Source organism: Bos grunniens, chromosome 6 (assembly GCF_055505025.1).
Source record: "Bos grunniens cultivar Pamir isolate PY7600 chromosome 6, Bosgru_T2T1.0, whole genome shotgun sequence".
In the NCBI taxonomy this organism is placed as follows: domain Eukaryota; kingdom Metazoa; phylum Chordata; class Mammalia; order Artiodactyla; family Bovidae; genus Bos; species Bos grunniens.
Genome location: NC_141170.1, coordinates 51,513,957 through 51,534,891, shown reverse-complemented (window position 1 = coordinate 51,534,891; position 20,935 = coordinate 51,513,957). Strand labels below are relative to the sequence as shown.

At 39.1% G+C, this 20,935-nt stretch overlaps 1 protein-coding gene and 1 non-coding gene across 8 annotated transcripts in view; one reads left to right on the top strand and one right to left on the bottom strand.

Moving 5' to 3' along the window:
* The window catches only part of TEC (tec protein tyrosine kinase), a 169,939-nt gene that overhangs the window by 116,989 nt on the left and 32,015 nt on the right, over nt 1-20,935 (bottom strand). The window lies entirely within an intron of this gene.
* Nucleotides 1,830-1,901, top strand: TRNAG-GCC (transfer RNA glycine (anticodon GCC)). Its single transcript has one exon. It is a non-coding gene; the product is annotated as a tRNA-Gly (tRNA).

Sequence of the window (20,935 nt, the reverse complement as noted above, 5' to 3'; positions counted from 1 at the left end):
CAATTAATTAAAACCTACCTGGTTCCTGGGCCCATGATCTCTGTATCACCCATCACAGAGCTCATTGTTGCCTTGCATGGTTTAGAGAATCGGTGTTGCTCTAAATTGATATTCTAACTCTCACCTAGATTTTAAGCTCCTGGAGGAATAATTATCAACTTTAAGTGCACATCAGAATCACACAGGGAAGTTTTTTTCAGAATTCAGACATCCTGAACCCACACCCAGGTACTCTGAATTGGTCTGGGGTGGGGTCCAGGGCATCATGATTTAATGTGCAGGTAGATTTGAGAGCCACTATCTTAAATGAAGAGAAACTGGGCTCTGACACAAACTCTTTATACCACTCTTAGTGCCTCTCAATAAGAGGTGGATAACAGGTCTATTTGACCCATTATCCTAAGCTGAGAAGTCAGAGAAAAAAGCTCTTGCTCCTTTGCATCTAAGTTGGTCCTCCTTAGTTTAAACTATAAATTTGGTACTGACCCAGCAAGCCCACTACACAGCAAATACCCTGAGAAAACAATAATCAAAAAAGACACTTGTACCCCAATGTGCATAGCAGCACTATTTAAAATAGCCAGAACATGGAAGCAACCTACATGCTTATCAACAGATGAATGGATAAAGAAGATGTGGCACATATATACAATGTGATATTAGACATAAAAAAGAACAAATCTGAGTCAGGTCTAGTGAGGTGAATGAACCTAGAACCTGTTATACAGAGTGAAGTAGGTGAGAAAGAGAAAAATAAATATAGTATATTAATGCATAAATATGGAATCTCAAAAATGGTATTGACAAGCCTATTTGCAGGGGAGGAATGGAGACACAGATGTAGAAAATCGACTTGTAGGCACAGCAGGGGGGGGAGAGAGTGCGCCAAATGGAAAAAGTAGCATCAACATACATACGCTATCAGATGTAAGATGGGTAGCTGCTGAGAGGTTCCTAAGTAGCACAAGAAGCCCAGTCTAGTGCTCTGTGAGGACCTGGGGGGATGCTATGGAGGGAGAGGATGGAGGTTACGGAGGGAGCGGATGTATGTATAATTACGGCTGACTTGCACTGTTGTATGGCAGAAACCAACACAACATTGTAAAAATTGTAAACTACATACTTAAATAAATGAAAAAAATAGTTCATTGTTGTTGTAATAATCTGTTGGTCAATGGGAAATCCTGGCCAAAGAATACTATGAAACTTCATATAAACAAAGGAAAGTTCTCCTCACGTAGATTTTCAGTTAAAGATGGAGGGCTGAATGTACACATTAGCCCAGGCTCCGTCCTAAAATCCTAGTGTTAAGAGAAGACATTGCATGCATAACACAAGGTCAGGATACAGCCAAAATAAAGTACACAGAACCAAAAGAGAGAAACACGGGGAAAAACAGATATGAAAAGCGCAGTAGAAGAGTCAGAATATAAAACTGAGGAAATATCCCCAAAATATGAAACAAAAAAACAAAAAATAAAAATAAAAACTGGAGAGGAAATATAATTTTCTGGATCCATCCAGAAAATTTAGCATTTGAAAAATAGGAGTTCCAAGATGAGAAAGCAGTGAGAAACCAACCAAAGAAGAAATTTAGGAAAATTTCCCCAAATTAAAGATTACTTCTCAATTTAAACAGAACCAAATCAGCAGAGCTCATAAAATTTCAAAATCACAGGGACAAGCAGAAGATTCAGCAAGCTTAAAAATAGGTTTCACAGAAAGGATCAAAATTCATAATAGCAATCATCAAGGACAATAACAGAAGCTAGAAAATAATGGAGAATTTTTTTGAAGAAAATTTATTTCTAACCTGAGTCTATAGCTGTTCCCTGGTGGCTCAGAGGATAAAGCATCTGCCTGCCATGCAGGAGACCCAGGTTCGATCCCTGGGTTGGGAAGATCCCCTGCAGAAGGAAATGGCAACCGACTCCAGTATTCTTGCCTGGGAAATCCCATGGACAGAGGAGCCTGGCGGGCTACAGTCTACAGAGTCGCAAAGAGTTGGACACAACTGAGCGAGTTCACTTCACTAAGAGTCTATCCTCAACCAAACTATCAATACAATGACAAGAGAATAAAAACATTTTTCAAATATTCAAGGTTTTAAAATTTTTACCTCCCATTCACCCTCTTCAAATAGCTACCTGAGGACAATACTCCATTAAAATAAAAAAACTATATCACAAAATACACGGAACCCAGGAAACAAGGGTTTCAAAACAAAAGAGGTAAAAACAGTCTCCCAGACAATGGTGAAGGGAAATCTGAAGCTGACATTGGGCAGCAGACCGAAAATCACCAGGCCAAATTAGACCAAGGGCAGGTCAGGAAGCAACAGTTAGAACTGGACATGGAACAACAGACTGGTTCCAAATAGGAAAAGGAGTACGTCAAGGCTGTATATTGTCACCCTGCTTATTTAACTTATATGCAGAGTACATCATAAGAAACACTGGGCTGGAAGAAGCACAAGCTGGAATCAAGATTGCCGGGAGAAATATCAATAACCTCAGATATGCAGATGACACCACCCTTATGACAGAAGATGAAGAAGAACTAAAGAGCCTCTTGATGAAAGTGAAAGAGGAGACTGAAAAAGTTGGCTTAAAGCTCAACATTCAGAAAACGAAAATCATGGCATCTGGTCCCATCACTTCATGGGAAATAGATGGGGAAACAGTGGAAACAGTGTCAGACTTTATTTTTTTGGGCTCCAAAATCACTGCAGATGGTGATTGCAGCCATGAAATTAAAAGACACTTACTCCTTGGAAGGAAAGTTATGACCAACCTAGATAGCATATTCAAAAGCAGAGACATTACTTTGCCAACAAAGGTCCATCTAGTCAAGGCCATCGTTTTTTCCAGTGGTCATGTATGGATGTGAGAGTTGGACTGTGAAGAAAGCTGAGCACCGAAGAATTGATGCTTTTGAACTGTGGTGTTGGAGAAGACTCTTGAGAGTCCCTTGGACTACAAGGAGATCCAACCAGTCCATCCTAAAGGAGATCAGTCCTGGGTGTTCTTTGGAAGGACTGATGCTAAAGCTGAAACTACTTTGGCCACCTCATGCAAAGAGTTGACTCATTGGAAAAGACTCTGATGCTGGGAGGGATTGGGGGCAGGAGGAGAAAGGGACAACAGAGGATGAGATGGCTGGATGGCATCACTGACTCGATGGACGTGAGTCTGAGTGAACCACGGGAGTTGGTGATGGACAGGGAGGCCTGGCGTGCTGCAATTCATGGGGTAGCAAAGAGTCGGACATGACTGAGCGACTGAACTGAACTGAACTGAACTGAAACAGTTCTTGGAAGGAATTATTCCAGGAAATGAACCTGAAGGTATTGTTAGAAGATCTATAATAAATTAGTTAAAATGTAGCAAACCTAAAAATAATAAATCAATTTATGGAAAGTAAGAAATTATACAGAAAAGGAAAAATAATCACAGTTTGCTACAGAGTTTAGCCATATATAACATCTAGAACATCATAATAAAATAGACTATAAGTAGTAATCTTATCTTTAAGATCAAATTAGTCAATCTGAAAGGAAATCAAGCCCGAACACTCTTTGGAAGGACTGATGCTGAAGATGAAGCTCCAATACTTTGGCCACCTGATGTGAACAGCTGACTCATTAGAAAACACCCTGATGCTGGGAAAGATTGAAGGCAGAAGGAGAAAAGGAAGACAAAGGATGAGATGGTTGGATGACATCACTGATTCAATGAACATGAACTTGGGCAAACTCTGGGAGATGATGAGGGACAGGGAAGCCATGGGGTCGCAAAGAGTCAGACACAACTGAGCGACTGAACAACAATAATCTTACTACTAGCATAAAAATATTGGGATAAGGGAATGCAGGAAATATGCTTCTTTGTGGATCTCAAGGTATGTTGTGAAAGAGAACTATGTCCTCCATAGTACTAGGAGGAAGTCAGTGCATCATACCTAAAATTGAAAAAGCAAGAAGTGGCAGCGTAAGTACATCACTTAGAGATTTACGTTACTAACATGTTGTTTTAAAAATAAAAGTGGTTGCTTCTGGGATCAAAAAATTATTAGAAGATGGCAGTGGAAAGAGTATTAATATGTTCTCTACTCTCCTTCCCTAAAATTCTATGCAAGCAATAAAATACTCAAATCGGAGAGGAAGATAATTCCTACCTCCAGTGAACAAAAAGATGGCTATGAGCTGCAAACTATGAAACACATATCTGCCAAATACTGTGAAAAGTACATGAAAAGAGGAGAGGAGGCTGAGTAGATTTCCCTTATAGTTATGTGTATACCTGAATCATTTTGCTATACACCTGAAATTAACCTCATTGTCCTGAAAGGTCAATCTAATGACCTTTTGATAAGATCAATGAAAGCCGGAGGAATAAGCAGACTATAAGAGAATCAGGGAGTATCCCTGTAGAGTTACTATTTACACAGAAAAATAATAAAAAATATAATCAAGCTTCCACTATTTTGCTACGTGTTGGCATAGCAAACACATAGCACTAAGCACTAAGCACTAAACACTAAGCACTTCAGATGTAACAACTCATTTAATTCAACAACCTACTGAAGGTAACATTCCCTAGTCATATGGTAAGAATAAGAGCCAGATTTTAATTCAGGCATTCTCACCACACAGCCTGCACTATTAACCGCTACACACACAACCTCTCCAGTGGAAAGGAAAAGAGAACTAAAGGGAAAAGTATATGATGCGTCATTATCGGCCTTCTATTTAGGCAGATGGCTAAAGGCAATTCGACACAACCTCCAAATTTCAACAGATAAAACTGACTCCCAAGGCATCATTAAGAAGGACACCAATCTCTCAATACCAAAAACTAAAGAGAACAAATGAATTTATAATCAAACAGAAACAGACCCACACATTCTACCAGAGGAACAGGGAATGGCAGGAGAAGTATGAGCTCTGGCTGGAACCAGCCAAATCCGGGTACCAGGTCAAGTTAGGCTTCTTCAGCTTTGTGAATTTGGGAAAGTCCCTCAACTTTTATGAAACTGAGTTCTCCCTTGGGATAGGGGACTGATGATAAGAAATGTAAATGTAACGTGCATGTCAAAGTCATTTGATCACTGCAAGTTTCAATAACAGATCTAAGAGATTTTTTTTAAAAAGAAAAGAAAGAGACCATAGAACACAAACTCATGGTTACCAAAGGGGAAAGGGGTAGGGGAGGGATAAATTAGGAGTTTGGGATTAACATACATACACTACTATAAATAAATAGATAACTACCAAGGACCTACTGTATAGCATAGGGAACTATACTCAATATTTTATAATAACTTGGGAAAAGAATCTGAAAAATACATATATATATGTATACCTGGATCATTTTGCTATACACCTGAAACTAACACAACATCGTAAATCAACAGGACTTCAATAAGAATACATACATACATACATACATAATTAATTTTTAAAACCTGGAGACAATCACTCTGAATGAAAGAATCCGTTTGATGCTCCAAAGTAAAAAACGAAGATGAAACAAAATTTCAGAGTCCTCCAGCTGATTCTCCCATTTTCCACACCAAAAAGGACTGAGCCATTCAGACAAAAGAATCACAAATGAACCAACTCTGGGTTACAAGTATCTTTTTAAAATAAAACGAAGAGCTATAACTTAAGACCCTTTTCTCTGTGTCTCCTTAACAGTGAACACAAGAACATTCTTTCCTTTACTCTGACTGCTAATTGTTAAAAGCTTGAAAAATAACGCATTAGTCTTTGAACATCAATATTCTTTTTTTATTAAAGTATTAGTTGATTTACAATACTGTGTTAGTTTAAGGTGTACAGCAAAGTAATTCAGTTATGTTTTTCAGATTATTTTCCATTGTAAGTTTTTACAAGATATGAATATAGTTCCCTGTGCTATACAGTATATCCTTGTTGCTTATCTGAATACCAATATTCTGAAGTAGACACTGTTCACTGTTTCACCAATGAGAAACCCAAACCACCATGAAGTTGTATTCTCTGTCTAGTGTTACAAATCTAAATACCAGACTAATGGTTCTTGGTTTCATGGTCTACCAATTTTAGCCAAAAGATCTAAGAACTCTTTTTTATCATAAAAATTCTGCTGAAGAAAAATATGTTTTTTTTAATGGCTACTAAGGTTACCCAGCCTACTTTATACATCCTTTCACAATATTTTTAATCACGGGTACAGAGGTGATTGTGAATTACCAAACATGAGGATGGTAAGGAATATAGTAAAGAAGAAACAAACAGCCTACTTGTCAGGGTAGAGAAAGGATGAACTCCTTACAGAAAGAAGCAGAGTGATCAAAGGTTGTTAAAATTCTCATCTTACTATGTTAAGCCATATGAAAAGGTCAATGTTTGGCAATATTTTACCTATACAAATCAACAATATTATCTAACTCAATCTAATACTTGTCAGTGCTCTAAGAGTAGTAATGTAGTTAAAGCTCTCAATTTCAGAATTTTACATCAGAACACAGTGGCTATTACACATTACATCATAGGTTTACCACAAAGTTTCAGCCTGTTTGTAATGTTAAGAAATCTAGCATGAATAAACATCAGACTGACAATTATCTGAGAAATCAAATGTTGTATGTCTGCCAACAGTTTCTGTGGGTTATATTTCAATTCAAAAGTATCTAAAATGGGTAGGTACTATATAGTAACAAACCTTATTCTGCTCTCTTCTACAATGTAAACCCCAGCTTAAGCCCCAATTTTCTTTTGTAAAAAGGGAACCGAACAGCAGAAACACAAGCAAAAAGGAGGGAAATGCTCGGCTGACTTTAATAAGAATAAAGGGTACATTCTAGGCTCCCCATTTAACATCATGAATTGGTGCTATTCCAGGATCAGGCACTTTTTTAGCTCTCAGATGAGAGTAAAAGTTTAGCCTGCAAGTCTTCCTTACCTACTAAACAAGGCACCCAGGGATAAACTGTATTTTCTTAAAGTCTTGACTGTGTCTCCTTTCAGCTAGTTGCTCAGTAACAGGCCACAAAGTTTTGAGTAGTTTGTTGATCTACTGAAACTAGGTCTAGATTAGACTCAAAAGGTCAAAAGGCAAAAGTTACAGAAGTCAGCTGACTTATCTCTCCTGGGTAGGTAGTGCCTGTCCAGCCACATGGTGGGTGACCAAGATGTTGGACTGGGGGCGGACTGTGCAGTACTACACTACAGAGAGTGGTTTCTTACTGTCCATATAATACACGTAAATGCAATAATTTAACATATACTCTTTAAGACAACAGGTTTGGGGTTCACAACGAAGGACCCCCTGTGGTATTTGGCTATGATTGTGGCTGAGGGTCTCCTGGCTAATAAAAATGAAGAGAAAAAAAAAAGAGATAAAAAGAACAGTGGATGGAGAAAAAAGTTCTGACAAAAGAAACCATGAGCAATACTATTACAAGGAAATTGGTTTCACCTCTTGGCAGGTATCGAGCCAAAAGACAGACTCAAAGAGAAGAGCAGAAGGAAGGATTTATTACTTGCAGCAAGTAAGGAGGACAACAAGGACACTTCCCAGAGCATTATCTCCCCAAACAGCAAGACTGGGGCTGGAGCAAAGAGAAGTCAGCATAGAACTGGGGAAAGGTTGACAGAGTCCAGCACAAGTTGATGGAAGTTGGGAGGGTCAGCAAAGGTCACCATCATCATTCCTTAGGTTCCAACGGATCTGGAAATTGTGCCCTCGAGAGGGGTTTGCATTCCGCAAAACAGCTCAAGAATGTGCTTCAGGCTAATCCTGACCTTTGAAATGGTACAACTGATATATTATGGTTAAGTTACCTCTCTGGCCTGATTATATCTGTTCAGTTTTACCTTCTTTTGCTCCTATAAAATCATTAACCATTGAGACCTATTCTTCTGCAAGAGCAAGCACTGTGGCCAGGCTAGATCACAAAATGACTTAGGCCTAGGAGGCTGGGTTCTCTTCCTCTGAGGAGCCCCACCCTATCTGCTTGCAATACCTCAACGCATCATCACATATACTTACACTACAGGAGATTCAGAGTTAAGTATTCTAGAGAGAATCAAAAGTTGTCTTAACATAGAAACTACTCATTGATCAACTGACCATATAGGCTCCAAATATTCCTTCCACATTACTAGGTTCTGCTTCTTTGTGGGTCTGTTTCACTCACTGAATGAGGGAATGCAACAGTCAACAACATCAAATGTTCAAAAGATGAGGGTTTTCAAAAAGTCAATAATGAAAATAATGTTAAAGAATTGCTCCCATCACACTCAATGCCACTGGCAAATAAGGATCTTGCAGTTAGCTGGTAAAAATAAAAAAAAACTTGCAACATTGTTAAGTAACTATACCCCAATAAAGATTAACTAATTAAATGCACTGAAAAAAAAACAATAAAATAACACAAGTATCAAAAATGACTTACACTTTAGAAAGGGAAATATAAATATCATATCAGTTCAGTTCAGCTCAATCGCTCAGTCGTGTCCGACTCTTCGCGACCCCATGAATCACAGCACGCCAGGCCTCCCTGTCCATCACCAACTCCTGGAATTCACTCAGACTCATGTCCATCGAGTCAGTGATGCCATCCAGCCATCTCATCCTCTGTCGTCCCCTTCTCCTCCTGCCCCCAATCCCTCCCAGTATCAGAGTCTTTTCCAATGAGTCAACTCTGCATTAGGTGGCCAAAGTACTGCAGTTTCAGCTTCAGCATCACTCCTTCCAAAGAAATCCCAGGGCTGATCTGCTTTAGGATGGACTGGTTGGATCTCCTTGCAGTCCAAGGGACTCTCAAGAGTCTTCTCCAACACCACAGTTCAAAAGCATCAATTCTTGGGCGCTCAGCTTTCTTCACAGTCCAACTCTCACGTCCATACATGACCACTGGAAAAAACCATAGCCTTGACTAGACAGACCTTTGTTGGCAGAGTAATGTCTCTGCTTTTGAATATGCTATCTAGTTTGGTCATAACTTTCCTTCCAAGGAGTAAGCGTCTTTTAATTTCATGGCTGAAGTCACCATCTGTAGTGATTTTGGAGCCCAGAAAAATAAAGTCTGACACTGTTTCCACTGTTTCCCCATCTATTTCCTATGAAGTGATGGGACCGGATGCCATGATTTTCGTTTTCTGAATGTTGAGCTTCAAGCCAACTTTTTCACTCTCCACTTTCACTTTCATCAAGAGGCTCTTCACTTTCTACCATAAGGGTAGTGTCATCTGCATATGTGAGGTTATTGATATTTCTCCCAGCAATCTTGATTCCAGCTTGTGTTTCTTCCAGTCCAGCATTTCTCATGATGTACTCTGCATAGAAGTTAAATAAGCAGGGTGACAATATACAGCCTTGACGAACTCCTTTTCCTATTTGGAACCAGTCTGTTGTTCCATGTCCAGTTCTAACTGTTGCTTCCTGACCTGCATACAGATTTCTCAAGAGGCAGATCAGGTGGTCTGGTATTCCCATCTCTTTCAGAATTTTCCACAGTTTATTGTGATCCACACAGTCAAAGGCTTTGGCATAGTCAATAAAGCAGAAATAGATGTTTTTCTGGAACTCTCTTGCTTTTTCCATGATCCAGCAGATGTTGGCAATTTGATCTCTGGTTTCTCTGCCTTTTCTAAAACAGCTTGAACATCAGGAAGTTCACGGTTCACATATTGCTGAAGCCTGGCTTGGAGAATTTTGAGCATTACTTTACTAGCATGTGAGATGAGTGCAATTGTGCGGTAGTTTGAGCATTCTTTGGCATTGCCTTTCTTTGGGATTGGAATGAAAACTGACCTTTTCCAGTCCTGTGGCCACTGCTGAGTTTTCCAAATTTGCTGGCATATTGAGTACCCCATTTTCACAGCATCATCTTTCAGGATTTGAAATAGCTCAACTGGAATTCCATCACCTCCACTAGCTTTGTTCATAGTGATGCTTTCTAAGGCTCACTTGACTTCACATTCCAGGATGTCTGGCTCTAGGTCAGTGATCACACCATCGTGATTATCTGGGTCGTGAAGATCTTTTTTGTACAGTTCTTCTGTGTATTCTTGCCACCTCTTCTTAATATCTTCTGCTTCTGTTAGGCCCATACCATTTCTGTCCTTTATCAAGCCCATCTTTGCATGAAATGTTCCCTTGGTATCTCTGATTTTCTTGAAGAGATCTCTAGTCTTTCCCATTCTGTTGTTTTCCTCTATTTCTTTGCATTGATCGCTGAGGAAGCTTTCTTATCTCTTCTTGCTATTCTTTGGAACTCTGCATTCAGATGCTTATATCTTTCCTTTTCTCCTTTGCTTTTCGCTTCTCTTCTTTTCACAGCTATTTGTAAGGCCTCCCCAGACAGCCATTTTGCTTTTTTGCATTTCTTTTCCATGGGGATGGTCTTGATCCCTGTCTCCTGTACAATGTCACAAACCTCATTCCATAGTTCATCAGGCACTCTATCTATCAGATCTAGGACCTTAAATCTATTTCTCACTTCCACTGTATAATCATAAGGGATTTGATTTAGGTCATACCTGAATGGTCTAGTGGTTTTCCCTACTTTCTTCAATTTCAGTCTGAATTTGGCAATAAGGAATTCATAATCTGAGCCACAGTCAGCTCCTGGTCTTGTTTTTGTTGACTGTATAGAGCTTCTCCATCTTTGGCTGCAAAGAATATAATCAATCTGATTTCGGTGTTGACCATCTGGTGATGTCCATGTGTAGAGTCTTCTCTTGTGTTGTTGGAAGAGGGTGTTTGCTATGACCAGTGCATTTTCTTGGCAAAACTCTATTAGCCTTTGCCCTGCTTCATTCCGTATTCCAAGGCCAAATTTGCCTGTTACTCCAGGTGTTTCTTGACTTCCTACTTTTGCATTCCAGTCCCCTATAATGAAAAGGACATCTTTTTTGGTGTTAGTTCTAAAAGTCTTGTAGGTCTTCATAGAATCGTTCAACTTCAGCTTCTTCAGCATTACTGGTTGGGGCATAGAGAGATCATTCTGTCATTTTTGAGGTTGCATCCAAGTACTGCATTTCAGACTGTTTTGTTGACCATGATGGCCACTCCATTTCTTCTGAGGGATTCCTGCCCGCAGTAGTAGATATAATGGTCATCTGAGTTAAATTCACCCATTCCAGTCCATTTCAGTTCACTGATTCCTAGAATGTCTACATTCACTTTTGCCATCTCGTTTGACCATTTCCAATTTGCCTTGATTCATGGACCTGACATTCCAGGTTCCTACGCAATATTGCTCTTTACAGCATCGGACCTTGCTTCTATCACCAGTCACATCCACAGCTGGGTATTCTTTTTGCTTTGGCTCCATCCCTTCATTCTTTCTGGAGTTATTTCTCCACTGATCTCCAGTAGCATATTGGGCCCCTTCTGACCTGGGGAGTTCCTCTTTCAGTACCCTATCATTTTGCCTTTTCATACTGTTCATGGGGTTCTCAAGGCAAGAATACTGAAGTGATATATAAATATCATATACTGAGACATATATATGGAATCTGAAGAAATGGTACTGATGAATTTATTTTCAGGGCAGCAGTGGAGAAACAGACATAGAGAACAGACCTATGGGCAGTGGGAGGAGAGGAGGGAGAAGGGGAGATGTATGGAAAGAGTAACATGTAATTCACAAGACCATATGTAAAATAGACAGCCAATGAGAATCTACTCTATGACTGAACTCAAACAGGGGCTCGGGGACAAGTGGAAGGGTGGGATGGAGAGGGAGATGGGAGGGAGGCCCAGGAGAGAGGGGATATGGGTATACCTAAGGCTGATTCTTGTTGATGTACAACAGAAAATCACAAAATTCTGTAAAGCAATTATCGTTCAATTTAAAAAAAAATTTTTTTAATGAGTTACACTTAAAATACTAAAATACACTGCATCAGACTGCTTTTTGCTCCCTTCCCCACTTGTAACCCCATGCCCTACTCATCCTTCCCTTCTTTCCGGATGTATGGGCTAGAGATAATATTTCCCAGCCTTGGCAGCAAGCTGTGGCCATCTAACTGAAAGCCAAAGGGATGTGTGCAGACATGATATGTTGACCAGCTTCAACTTAAAGACAGGTCACTCTCCCCAGATTTAGAGCACTGTCCACCTTCTCAACAGTTGGAAAGTAGACACGGCAGACACAACTTTATGCGTTCAACACATGACCGTAGGGAGTAGAGGGGAAGAAGAAGGAACCTAGTCCTTGAGTAACTTCATGGATCAGAGCTGCTCAATCAGCCTAGACTTGTGCTACCCTTCTTTGTGAGGGATTAACACACTTCTGTCAGATCTTAGAAATGCCATATGATGGTTTCTTTGTTATCATGACTTAACCTTTAATCTACCTCGGGATACACCCTTGCAAAACCTGAAAAAGCTTGCTAATGCTTTCCCAAAAAAGGGCCTTCTTTAGATCTGTGCTGACAGATGCAAATGTAAAGGGAAGGAAGTCAAAAATCTTTATCATGCATTTTCATCAGAAAAATAATTTCAAGAAAACTAATAGTTGATTCCCTCTTTGTTCAAAAGTTACAAATTATAATCTAAACGGTACCATATATGAGATAAAAAGACATATATTCACTTTATTTTTCATGATAAAGTCTGAATCATAGTGGGTTTTTTGTTTGTTTACTACTTACTATGAAATGTAAGTGGATTCACTTTAAGTGACGATACTCTGGCACTAGTTCTCCTCACATGAGGGAATTTCTGATACACAAAAAATATTTCTCTTTCTGCTTCTTGCAAATTCATAAGGAAACAATAACCAGTGAAAACAAGGCATGAATAACAAATTTCTCAAGTAGGTCAAGTGATTTTCAGCAACTTTTACTAGGAGAAAACATGAAAGTAATTTGGAAATTATATATAAAATAATTTATACCAAAATATGTTCCTTGACTACATTAATCTAGATTGTTTTTAATTTGAAACATTCATCAATGCCAACATATTATTTTCCTATTGTTTTCAAAATAGGAATAAAGAACTCAAGTCATTATTGCATTCAGTTGTTTTTACAGGAAAGTAAGCTTAACAAAAAATTGCAAGAACAAAAACACTGAGAATGAGAAGGAGTCAAAAGCCTTTTTAACAGTCTTAAGAGATATCTCTTAAATGTGTGAGACAACTCTTAACAACTTGACCACTAACTATATATTGGTGATATATAGTTTGTGGTAAGATTTATTTTATGATAACAAAATAGTACTAGGTCGTTTTGGAATTTTTTTGGTGAGATGATGCTACTGTGATTCTATTTTTAAGAGTTATCTTTTAGAGACACATACTGAAATTTTGCAGACAAAATACTGTATGTGATTTGCTTCATAATCTGGTAAAGGGGATATGGGGGTGTAGACAAAATAAAACTGTTCATGAGCTGATAACTGTAGAAGCTGAGTGAGGCACACAGGAGTTCATTACAGTTTATTTTTGTCTGCATTTGAAATTTGTCATAATAAAAACTTTTTGAAATTTATTTAAAGGAACAGCATGGTTTTCCATGTCCCTGTCATCCAACCCTTTGCAACTGGTAAGAAAGAGTACATAAAAAGATGAAAAAAGGAAGAGAAGGGGGTGGGGGGAAAGACAGTCAAATAAAAGTGGAAAAAGGTGGGCGGGCTCTCATTCGAGGATATTATTACCACGCTATCCAGCTCATCACAGAAGCTCTTCCAATGATCCCAATGATTCATTGAGTCAGAAAAGCCTCATGATAATGTAATGTGATACCATTTCTTCCCCGACAAACAGGAGTATGTGGTTTCCAGGGCCAAAAATAAAACCACAGTCTACGTAACATTTGTCCTTGTTATAACTCCTCTTCTTCTATTTCCTGTCCTTTCCCCTGTTCAAACTTCATGAAAGCAGAAGTTAGCTTTTCAAGCCTAAAGCACAATAAAAAGAAAATTCTATACACATTAACAAAGCACCAAAGCACAGTGGACAGTCAGATAAAGTGAGTATATCTGAATCGTAGCCTTTTTAAAAAGAATCATTAGAAAGTTTACCAAAGGTGAGCATCACAATTGAAACTACAGAGCACCCTAAGATAAGGAGGCAAATTTGACCAGAGAATTATTTACCCTTAATTCTAAGGCTTGTGGAGCTCAGTTAAAGATGAATTTCCCAAAGTGAAATGCCAGCTGTTATATACCTGATCTCTAAAAAGGATAAAATTAAACATCTAAGAATACCAATTCCATAGAAAACATTTTTTTCATTTTTTTATTGAAGGAGAAACATTCTTACACATCACTTGCAACAATTAAAAACTGTAAACTACATTCAAAAAGTATCATGAATATAAGCCATGATCTAATTACTGAGGAAAATGTCCACTGACTTTTGCTTATGGGATTATAATTAGTACACAAGAGTACTGGAGTGGGTTGCCATTTCCTTCTCCAATTATATTAGTTTCGGGTATACACCAGTGATTCAATATTTTTATACACTATGACATGATCGCCATAAAAGTCTAGTTATTATCTGTCAGCACACAAACTTATTACAGTATTACTGACTGTATTCCTTATGCTGTATGTTACTTTCCCATGTCTTATTTGTTTTATAGTTGGAAGACTGAACCTCCATCCCTTCACTCATCCTTCCACCCGCCTCCCCTCTGGCAACCACCAGTTTGTTTTCTGTATCTGAGTCTGTTTCCATTTTGCTTTTCTTTGTTCATTTGTTTTGTTTTTTAGATTCCAAATAAAAGTAAAGTCATAGTATGTGTTTTTCTCTGTCTGATTTATTTCACTTAGACCTGGAAGGTAACCAGGTCCATCCATGTTGCTGCAAATGGCAAGATTTCATTCTTTTTTATACCCAAGTAGTATGGCACCCCACTCCAGTACTCTTGCCTGGAAAATCCCATGGGCGGAGGAGCCTGGTAGGCTGCAGTCCATGGGGTCGCTAAGAGTCGAGCACGACTGGGCGACTTCACTCTCACTTTTCACTTTCATGCATTGGAGAAGGAAATGGCAACCCACTCCAGTGTTCTTGCCTGGAGAGTCCCAAGGACGGGGGAACCTGGTGGGTTGCTGTCTATGGGGTCGCACAGAGTCGGACACGACTGAAGCGACTTAGCAGCAGCAGCAGCAGCAGTATTCCACTGTGTATATATACCACATCTTCTTTATCCATTCATCTATCAATGAACACTAGCTATTCATAAATAATGCTTCAATGAAGACTTACAGGTATATGTCTTTTTGAGTTAGTGTTTTTGTTTTCTTCAGATAAAGACCCAGAAGTGGAACTGTTGGATCATTTGGTAGCTCTATTTTTTAACTCTTTAAGGAAACTCCATACAGTTTTCTATAGTAGATGCACTGATTTACATTCCCACCAACACAGCACAGGGGTTCCCTTTCCTCAACATTTGTTGTTTCTTCTTTTTGCTAAGAGCCGATCTAACAGGTGTGAGATGATACCTCATAGTGGTTTTGATTTGCATGTCCCTGGTGGTGAGTGACAATGGAGCAACTTTTCCTATGCCTTGTTTATCTTCTTTGGGGAAATGTCTATTCAGGTCCTCTGCCCGTATTTTAATTGGGGCTTTTGTTTGTTTTTTGATACTGAGTTGTAGGAGTTCTTTGGATATCAACCCCTTATCAAATATATAATTTATAAATATCTTCTCCCATTCAGTGGGTTCTCTTTTTGTTTTGTTGACTTCATCAAAGGCCTAGTTTGATGTAGTCCCATTTGTTTATTTTTGCTTTTGTGGCCCTAGCAGCATATTAAAAAAATATTACTAAGATCGATATAAAAAAAGATTACTGCCCATGTGTTCTAGGAGTTTTGTGGTTCCAGCTCTTATATTCAAGTCTTTAATCCACTTTGAGTTTATTTTTTAGTATGGTATAAGAAAAGCAATGTACATAAATCTGCTGCATTCCTGTATACTAATAACAAACTATCAGAAAGAGAAATAAAGCAAACAATGCCCTTTACAACTGGAATAAATTTAACTGATGAGATGAGAGACCTATACTCTGAAAACTCCGAAGACACTGAGAAAAGAAACTGAAAACAAGACAAATAAATGGAAAGATATACCATGCTCATAGATTGGAAGAATCAATATCATTTAGATGTGCTACCCAAAGCAACCTACAGAGATTCAATGTAATCCATATCAAAATACCAATGTCATTTTTCATAGAACTACAACAAATAATCCTGAATTTGTTTGCAATCACATGCATGCTAAGTCACTTCAGTACAATTCTTTGCGACCCCGTGCTCCTCTGTCCACCAGGCTCCTCTGCCCATGGGATTCCCTAGGCAAGAATACTGGAGTAAATTGCCATTTCTTCCTCATAGGATCTTCCCAACTGAGGGATCAAACTCGAGTCTCTTACATCTCCTGCACTGGCAAGCAGGTTCTTTGCCACTAGCACCAGCTGGAAAGTTTGGAACCACAAATGACCGCAAATAGACAAAACAATTTTAAGAGAGAACAAAGCTGGGGTATAACACTCCCTGATTTCAAACTATACTACAAACTTACAGTGCTGTAATCAAAACTGTATGGCACTGACACAAAAAGACACACAGATCAGTGGAACACAACAGAGAGCCCCCTAATAAACCTACACTCACACAGTCAAGCTACAGCAAAAGAGGCAAGCATATACAATGGAAGAAAAGACAGTCTCTTCAGTACGTGGTGTAGGGGAGATTCCCCGAGGCTCAGTGGTAAAGAATCCACCTGCCAATGCAGGAGACAAGAGTTCAATCTCTGATCTGAGAAGATCCCTCATGGCATGTGGAGCAACTAAGCCCATGCACCACAGCTATTGAGCCTGTGCTCTAGAGCCCAGGAGCTGTAACTACTGAGCCCACGTGCCACAACTACTAAAGTCGGGCACCCTAAAGCCTGTGCTCAGCAATAGGAGGAGTCACCATAATGAGAAGCCCACACACTGTAATGAGAGAGTAGTCTCCATTCCCCACAACTAGAGAAAAGCCCATGGAGTAACAAAGAGCCAGCACAGCCAAAAATAAATACATGAAATAATTTTTCCAAAAAGAAAAGAATACAAATAAATAAATGGTGTTGGGAAAACTGGATAGCTATACACAAAAGAATGGAACTGGACCTTTCTCATACACACTCTCCCTAATGAAGTAAATTGATAATGTACTTCCCTGTTTTATGGCTCTACCCATCACTGCCATTGTCTGAACCACTTATGACATGTAATACAGCTGTTTTTAAAATCAGATGCAAATTGACTTACACTCCTCCCATGGAATTTGAGTGGGATTTTGATTCCTTCAACTAATAGAGTACAGTGGAAGGGATACTGGGTAATCTGTGAGGCTAGGCCAGAAAAGGCCAAGTAGCTTCTGTCTTGTTTTTTCAGACTTCTCATACTTGGGACAGTCTTACTTGGAACCTAGCTACCATAATGAGAGAAGCTCCTGCCAAATAGAGAAGTCACATACAGGGTGTTCCAGTGGAGAATTTCTGCTGAGCCCAGGCTTCAAATCATCCCAGCCCAGACGCCTGAGACAGATGAGTGAAAAAACCCTCAGATGATTCCAGCTCTGAGCTGTCCAAGTTGCTCCCAGATACCAAGTTTTACAAGCATCAGATATTGTGGAGTAGACATTCCCACTGTGCCCTAGTCCAATATTTAGCCTACAGAATCCATGAGTGTAATAAAGTGGTTGTGATTGTGTGCTGTTAAGTTTAAGGTGGTTGGTTACACAGCAATACATAACCAGGACATATAATTAATGTACTTTATCATTCCTGATCATCTCATTCTCATTTCATTCATTTCTAATCCCTGTCAACCCTCTTCCTTCCCTTAAATGTTTCCTCTTCTTCACTCATCCATCTTTTCACCATGTTCAGTTGATGACATAATCTGTCCACAATAATAATTCCAGACATTCATATATGATCATTCATTCTGGCATTTATTGCGAAGCCGTGATGTATGAGAACTATGCAGGAGGCACTGAGGAGGTTACAAAGGTTAGCAAGACAAGAACTCTGCTCTAGGCAGGCATAGGGAAAAGCAATTTTAAAACAAAGAGCTACAATGCAGTCTGTTGAGGGCCATACAAGTGACATGGACAAAGCTGTTTTGGAACACCAATAGACCTTAAAAATCACTAACATGTAATCACTAAAGAAGAACAACTACCCCTCTTCAAAATATGGTAGACCACATCAATGAGGATATTACAGAATTACAATCAAATTAACTGTAATTTAATGAAATTACAGAATTAAAAATATCTTTCCATGGGGGAGAAAGATTTATTCAATACACATACTACAAATATTTGGAAAGAAACAAGGCCATTCTAGGTCTTAAAGAATTGAGAAATGGTTTCATGGAACTTACAGAATTCTGACAGATAGCTAGATGTACACCAACACATGAATAAAAGTATTAATAGATGTTAATATTCTGGTCTGTATAATCACTTGCACATATTAACAGATATGAAAATGTTCTTATCAAGTTGCTTGATTTTTATCTGAATCATAAACAAGAAAGAAAAGTTTAAAATGGCATGTGTTCACTCTCATTTTCAGAAGTTATGTACTGGCTCTCCATCATGAGATTTACTTTTGCCATGTTTTGTTGTGAAGAAAAGAACTTAAAGAGAAAAGCAGAAGTCTTGGTTACAGAAGAATGACTCTTTTAACTACATATATCCTTTACTTTACAGACCAAATGCATTCCAAGTATATGACTGAAATTAAAATAAAATTTAACTAGAGTAACATGTCTGTCTGAATTCAATTACAGAATTAAAAACACATTTCCATGGGGGGCAAGATTTATTCAATACACATACTACAAATCTTTGGAAAGAAAAAGGCCATTCTGAGTGTTAAAGAATTGAGAAATGGTTTCATGGAACTTCCAGAATTTGTCAACAGCTTGAATTGAAATTTAGTAGTTACAGAACTTTCACTTCATCATCATCCTACTATTTTCAACTACTTTCTCCAAAATAAAAGTTTCCCCCACATAAGCATTCCCTAACCATACAAAGATTCTGAAGCTAGATACTTCTCATTTTGGGGAGACAGCCAAGCATTAAATCTTAACATCATGTTTAGCCAACAGACGGTTGCATATTTCAGTGCAACTGAAAATTTCATTTGAAAAATTATATTCTATTAAAGAAACTGATGCCCAATTTTTTTCCCAGTGCTGTGTGAAATTGTAAAAATCAACTTGACATAAACAAGCAATACTGGGACTTCCCTGGTGGTCCAGTGGTTAAGAATCTGTCTTCCAATGCAGGGGATGTAGGTTCTATCCCTGGTCAGGGAACTAAGATCCCATATGCTACGGGACAACAAAGCCCTCGTTCCACAGCCCCTGATCCCCTGCGTTATTGAGCCCACATGCACAACATGAGAAGCGCATGCACCATGGCGAGCAGCCCTTGCACTGTGACTAGAGAGAGCCCGGGTACTGCAATAAGAGCCCGTGTATCACAATGAGGCCCATACACCACAGCCAAAATTAAAAAAAAAAAAGGCAATTCTGATATTTAGGCAGCCACAACAGAATAAGTTAGTTGATATCTATGTATGTATGTATATATATGTTGGAGAAGGAAATGGCAGCCCACTCCAGTATTCTTACCTGGGAAATCCCGTGGACAGAGGAGCCTGGTAGGCTACAGTCCATGGGGTCATAGAGTCAGACACGATTGAGCCCACGTGCACATACATACCCTATACAGATATATAAATCTCCATTCCATTCCACAGCAATTCTCAGAAGCATATTACCAAGTATTTCTCCCACCCTGAATAATACTCTGTCTTAACAGAAAATCAAGCAAAACAAAGTATAACATTTGGCAGGATCCAGCAACCAGTACTTCTGCCTGAAATACAACAGGTATTCAATAAGTACTTGATAGCTTAACAATTTCACTCTGTTTAAGCCTTGGTGGTATTTACCTCAGAAGCCAAACCACAAAAGTAACAGAAGTATCTACTTCAGATCCTTCACCATTTTTAGTTTCTCTTATTGTCACTGGACAGACTTGCAGGAAAAATCTTTTTCAAAAGTACATCTATCTGTATTGCAAATCATCAGGGTCTTTGTCTTTTAATCATAAATCACCAAAAAACTAACAGGATCTTTCTGTCCTCTGAGATGTTCCGGAGGATTAAGTCTGACCTAAGCAAGAGGTTCTTTTTCCTGACAGGGTTAGCAGCTCAAAGCTCCAAGTCTCACCCATCTCTGAGGCTGGGAAATGACGGTGTTTCCTCCCAGCTCTCCTGCTCTGTCTCATCAATGTGGCGGGTCTTTGTCTGCCACTATTCTGAATCCCTTGTTACAATATAAAAGTGAGCCTCACGGTGTAGAAGAATCTTCTCTGCCCTCAGTTGACAATGCAACTGAAAGCAAAACTCACAAACTCTAATGTCCTATGACGTTATCTCTAAGATTAATGCCTTGAAGCTGAGGAACTCTAATGTTGTCAGCCCTAAAATTCTATGTAGCTCAACATTTTGGAAACCCACTTGTTCCCTATATTACCACTGTACTCAGTTCAGTTCAGTTCAGTTCAGTCACTCAGTCATGTCCGACTCTTTGCGACCCCATGAATCGCAGCATGCCAGGCCTCCCTGTCCATCACCAACTCCCGGAGTTCACTTAGACTCATGTCCATCGAGTCAGTGATGCCATCCAGCCATCTCATCCTCTGTTGTCCCCTTTTCCTCCTGCCCCCAATCCCTCCCAGCATCAGAGTCTTTTCCAATGAGTCAACTCTTCGCATGAGGTGGCCAAAGTATTGGAGTTTCAGTTTTAGCATTGGTCCTACCAAAGAACACCCAGGACTGATATCCTTCAGGATGGACTGGTTGGATCTCCTTGCAGTCCAAGAGACTCTCAAGAGTCTTCTCCAAC